The sequence below is a fragment of the Oryza glaberrima genome, chromosome 5 (genome assembly GCF_000147395.1).
Source record: "Oryza glaberrima chromosome 5, OglaRS2, whole genome shotgun sequence".
Lineage (NCBI taxonomy): Eukaryota > Viridiplantae > Streptophyta > Magnoliopsida > Poales > Poaceae > Oryza > Oryza glaberrima.
In genome coordinates, this window is record NC_068330.1 from 14,129,085 (window position 1) to 14,135,084 (window position 6,000).

The following is a 6,000-nucleotide window of genomic DNA, read 5'->3' on the forward strand; positions in this document are numbered from 1 at the left end:
AACTTGGTTTTGCAGGTGAAATATGATAAATATTTGAATGGATGTGAAATATGTGAATGGATGTGAAATATGAGATGGTTGTGAATGTGTGGTTGTGTGAAATATATTGATGTCTGTGTATGTGAATGCATATGTATATGAATGGGTGATGCTGGGGAGCTGGGGATATTGGATATCTGTGTTTGTTTCTGTCATTTCTGCAGCGGGCATGGCTAGCAAAGGCCTGAGGCTAGCCAAAAAACAAAATTTATTTTTTTTGTGGATTATAGTCATCTGTGACGAGCCATAACTAAATGCCCGATTGAGATGATAGTCATCTATGACGGGCTCTAGTTTAGGCCCGATTGAGGTCAGTAGTCATCTGTGACGGGCTCTAGTTTAGGCCCGATTGAGGTCAGTAGTCATCTGTGACGGGCTCTAGTTTAGGCCCGATTGAGATGAGTATCATCTGTGACGGACTCTAGTTTAGGCCCGATAAAGGTTAGTAGTCATCTGTGACGGGCACTAATTGTGGCCTGATTGAGATAGGTCATCTGCGACGGGCTATAGTTTGACTGGTCGTCTGGGTCAAAGCTATCGGTGACGGACTTTACTTAGGGCCCGATTGAGATAGATTCATCCGTGACGGCCGTTTGCCCGATTGAGATAACTCTTCACATCAGTGACTTCTAGCCTGTGACGGACGCTGTGCCCGATTGAGATGGGGCTTACCGCCCGATTGAGATGAGGGTATCCGTTCTAGTGATAATTGAAGAGCGGAGTATTACAACATCCAAATTACATAAAATTTGAATCCATCAGCAAGCCTATTCGACAATCCCACATTAGGATTAGTTTAAGATATCGATCACAATCATAAGAGTTCCAATACATGTGGTTTTTTTCGTGTATTCAAATTAGAATTGGTTGTTTCGAGGGTGTAGCAATGGTCCTCTCTTAATATACCAATCAAACAATCATTAAATAAGAAAATTGGCATAAAAACTTGAAAATTCCATGCATATTTGTAACGACATCTTCCCCAAAATAGAACAAATAAAACATAATTGTTCATTAGTAATAATGAACCTTACAGGATTTTCAGCATACACTAAATTAACTATGGTATATATCTTCTGCTGAAACATTTGTTTAGGGGGAAATATATTCGTCTAGCTAGCTTTTGAGTTGCAATTTAGAAATATTCATTTATCAATCTTCTGTTTTTAGCCACAAGTTGCACATCTGGCGTCTTCCAACACTCTTTGCCACCTTCGAAATCCACAATTGTGCTTCTCAACCTAGATGCACCAAAGTAATATGGAAGTACTTATTATATTCAGAAAATTGTAATATTCACTAGGGGAATAAATAAGTAAGTTTTTGTTTTTTTAGACTAAAATGTTTATGTTTCAATACAGAATTGAACAAGTAATTTCATGCTAACAAGGATAAAACATTACCAAACAAAATACAGACATGTATCGACTTATAAGTATTTAATCCGATCACTACAACACTAGGGTGCATGAAGGCCTACCAGGATTATTATTTCATATAAAACATGGACATAGAACTATTAAACTGACTATGGAAAGTAATGCCAAGTATCAATATAGAATTGAATATATTATAGTCATTATCAGACTAGTCTATTAATATGCCATTTTAGTTTACAGAGGCAGAAAATATCATAATCAGTGAAAGAGCTACAGTAGCATTCATTTTATATAATGAAACCAAAACCATAATAATATCGAAGGAGGTATATACCTGTGAGTAAACAACCAGCTTAAAAGTATAGATATTAAGCCAAAATAAAGGCTCTACAGGCTACAGCTACTCACAAATTGTGTTGTATGAACAAATAATCTATAGTTTTGCTAGGAAAAGTTTTCAATAAATAATTGGCGCTTGGAAGAAACTTTAGTAACAAGCAAATATATAACTTTGCGAAGGAAAAGTATGGAAACCTAAAAATATCTCGATAATACAGCACCAAACCTTGGGATAGGCACCATTTTCTCAATCAGTTACTGTCCTTCATCTTTTGCTTGCCTATCGTTGAGCTTCTTTTCTAAGATCTCCTTCATCCTTGCTTGCAAAAGTTTCTCAACAGCAGGCTTAGGAATGCCTCACTAATCTTCACTTCTCCATCTTTACGCTTCCCTTGTATATTGGGAGGGTGATAGGCCACATCAGCAATAGGAGTTACAGCAGTAGACTGCAAGGAGGAATTAGCCGCAACAGACGAACTAGACTCCAATTTTTCTTTACAGTAGAGAGATGTATTCCTTGGTCTAGCTACCTCAATTGCTGTGAATGTTTCTGTGCAAGCAAGGCAAACAACTTGACATGCAAGATTTGTTATGGGGAATTTGTTCTTCTCCTTGCAGGTTGCACATTTTGTCCAAAATGTACGACCTTGCCGTTTACGTTCTTGTGAAGCCTTAGGTGGTTGTGAAGGAATAGGTAAAGCAGCCAGAGCACAAACTATAACTGGTTTATGCTTGTCATCCTTATCATATCTAGTAATACGAGTAGGTGCGACGGGCGCAATGTTGGACATAGCACTAGATTTTCCCTCCATTTTCGACACCTTCCCAACCTTGAACAATTGAAACAAATCAGAATGATAAATACGTTCACTTTAATTTTGAGAAATTTATGACATTAAAGTCACAGAAATACAAATTAAGCAAAGGATTAAATCAGTTCTAATTAATTGCAAAAGAAAAATATGCAGAAGAAAGGATAGTATTTCAAAGTAAAATGCCCATAAAAGATTTTTTTTTCATCCCCCAGGTTTTACAATTGGTGAACAATTTGCCAATGACATGTGATGTCCATTGCCTCCAGAAAATTTGGCTAAAGGCCAAAAGAATACAGTGAGCAACAATTTCACAAGCCCATTTTATTCTGCAATATCTAGAAAAAAATTCCAACTATGGAAATCTCATCTTTATGTATAAAAAGGTGTTTTCTCTTTTAAACCTAAATATATATAACAAAGATATAACCATGCTATGTGAGTGAAAAGTGTATTATATATTCCTTGCACCGTACCATGCGTCTATCTGATTAAAGAGAGAAGGAGAATTGTAACGTCTGTATACAATGTTTTCGTACATGAAACAGAGAATACCTAAAAAATTAGTTACAGATTAACAAAACTGAATGTAGAACCAACATCATATATATGTATAAATATTGCTTCCACGGACAGCTGATCCATATACTAAACCTAGCTAGCTTTCAATTCCACACCATTACACTTCAATACAAATATGGACAAGTTGTATTCGACTAGTAAAGGTAAATGGAACGATAGAAGATCATTGTGCATGATTCTTACAGTACTATGATGTGATCTTAAAAAATGAACCCTGGAGACAAACAGAATAAGGTGATGAGTAACTTATTTGTTTGATGTGATCACAGCGGTACTACTAATACTCTCTCTTGTTATTATCATATATATGAAGAACACAGCAAAATATACACATAAAAGTACAAAAAAAAAAAGTTGCTCACACAGAAATAATTGTGCTAGCTGTTTGAAAACTTTGTACCTTATATTTGCCAGGTAATCCGTCACACCTTCGTTGAATCCTGACAACATGCATGCAATAGTGAAAGAGTTATTCTTTGTTTATCGCATTTCAGAAGTGAAACCAATTTTTAAAAATGAAATATCAGGTGCAGATTCACTGTTCCCATGACTAAAGTGATCATCTGGGCACTATGATAGCATCTCTCATGGAGAAATAGCTAGTGTAAACTTGTGGCCACAAAAAAGCATTTGTGCATCAGTGGTATAGGACGATTATTTCACACTTCTTTTGGAACTAAATGGCTAGATATCTTCAAACAGCTTCAAACATCTGACAATATTCCTAATGTATAGGCAACCTCGAATCAACTAGAAATTTAGTGCTCCTTTGGAAGAATTTTTTGTAGGATTAAAATCCTATGGAAATTTCACCTAAATGCTCATTTGGAACAAAGGAATGGGCACTTGAGATTTCTAGAAAATACCTATGGAATGGCTTGATTCATGGGAAATTTGAAGGATTTTTAACATGCGGTTGAATGCCATGGGAAACTTTCCTTGAGATCTCTCCAAAAATCCTATACTTTACCCATATATGGAGCATCAAAACAACAAGTTTTACACAATTCCTGCATTTTAGAATTCCTAAGGATCAACTAGATATGCCATCGCTGCTCCTACGTCTTTCCTGTTCATGTGTTTTTTAATTCCTGCATTCCAAAGGAGCCCTAGAATGGAAAACAGCCAATGCGAAGGCTAGTTATCAGCAAGCTAGAAGCATTGATGCGAACAGATATATCTAACACAATTTTCTCTAGTACAGATCTACTTCTTCCTGGAGGAAAAGGATGATTTGGCCTAGAGGAAACATGTTGTTGCTGAAAGATCCATTTTCCTAAGTTATCTACTACTGTTCCAGCATAAATATATAGCTACACCATCGCATAGAATCTGTATATGTTGCTTGTAGATCTGTTAATTCACTTGTTTTGTTGATTATAAATATATAAACTAAGCCTGATGGCCAATCCCCTCGGTAATATATAATTAGTCTCGATTCCTACCTATAGGAAAGCTAAAAGTCATTACACTTCAAACCAAGAAAACATATAACCTAAATTTCACAGGTCTGTACTAGCTAAACCAAGTAACCTGCAAATTATAGGAAGTACATGATTAGAGTTTTAGATCAGCTCAGAAACAAAAGAACCACAGCGGTTGGACACCGGATAGAAGATGGAAGCCATCAGGTTGATATATTGTTATTAGGAAAGAAACTGAAATCTACAAGGAAATCCCATTTTTTTTAGAGAAGAGTATTTTTTACCCGACCTCTACATCCAACCGGATATATACGGCCATAAAATAGGGAATTTAGCCCCACAAATCCCATGGGTAAGGGGATCATCCCCTATGGTTACCTAGCATGAAAATCATTTACTGTGTTGGATCATGGAGAGCATGGTTGCAACTGCTTTCGCTTGCGAGCCACCCGCATGCTTTGGGGAGAGGGAAGAAAGGACATTAGAAGATTGGAATCCTTGATACACAAAGGAAGCTTACCAAATCAAAGATTCCCTATGGGGCTATGCTTTTAAGGAATTGAACCCCTGCCACACAAAATTCTTCCCTACATATAATAGCAAGATTTGGAATTAGAAGGGATATGTGAGAGATAGTGGGGAATATAATAGTGGGGAAGAAGACTCACCCTAGCACACTTCAAGGAAACATATGGGGGCTGTGGGGCAATCATAAGTCTAGGCTATTTATACTACATAGCTAGGGCAAAACCCTAGGCTAGGCTAGTTATGGGCCTATGGGCCATTGGCCCATGCTCAGGATGAGCTAGCCCAGACATCCCACTATCTCTTAGTTCTTAATTAACTTTCTAAATTAACTCCTATCTATTAATACCAGAAAGCATTTAATGGCTAAATAAAATCTTTCTTCGACAAGATATATTTTGATAGGCTCAACGAGGCCATTACCAAAATAGGGCAATTACTTAAAGTATGTTCTTTTTTTCCTTATTTATCAACACTAACCCACGCAAGGCACTGTCTAGTCAGGCTGGCAACTGGCCTGCTAGCAAAGGGTATTGAACGATATGTATTGGTTTTATTCAAGCTGCTAGCAAAGGGTATTGAACGATATGTATTGGTTTTATTCAGAGCCCTTGAAAAGGCACGTCCCTTTGGCATGGGTATGTGTATGCACACGTGGTATATTTAGTGTGCCCATGCATGTTGTTCTATTGGTGTAGGTGCGCACACGCATATGCGTGTGCTCATTTCTTCCATCCCTTACTTGAATCAAACTCCTCCCCTTCCCGAATCATCCTAGCAAGCTCGGGTCTTACTAGGAAGGGTGGTAGGACCCACGTCCTTCAAATTGCGAAGTCAAGTTGAGTTGAAGGGTTTCAAGTCAACTAAATGAAGGGTTTGTTTCGATACAGGGGGCGTCAC

The 6,000-nt window shown here is 37.4% G+C and overlaps 1 pseudogene; it reads right to left on the minus strand.

Annotated features, from left to right (window-relative positions):
- Window positions 1-1,142: 1,142 nt before the first annotated feature.
- Window positions 1,143-2,578, minus strand: LOC127774555 (uncharacterized; annotated as a pseudogene).
- Window positions 2,579-6,000: the final 3,422 nt, after the last annotated feature.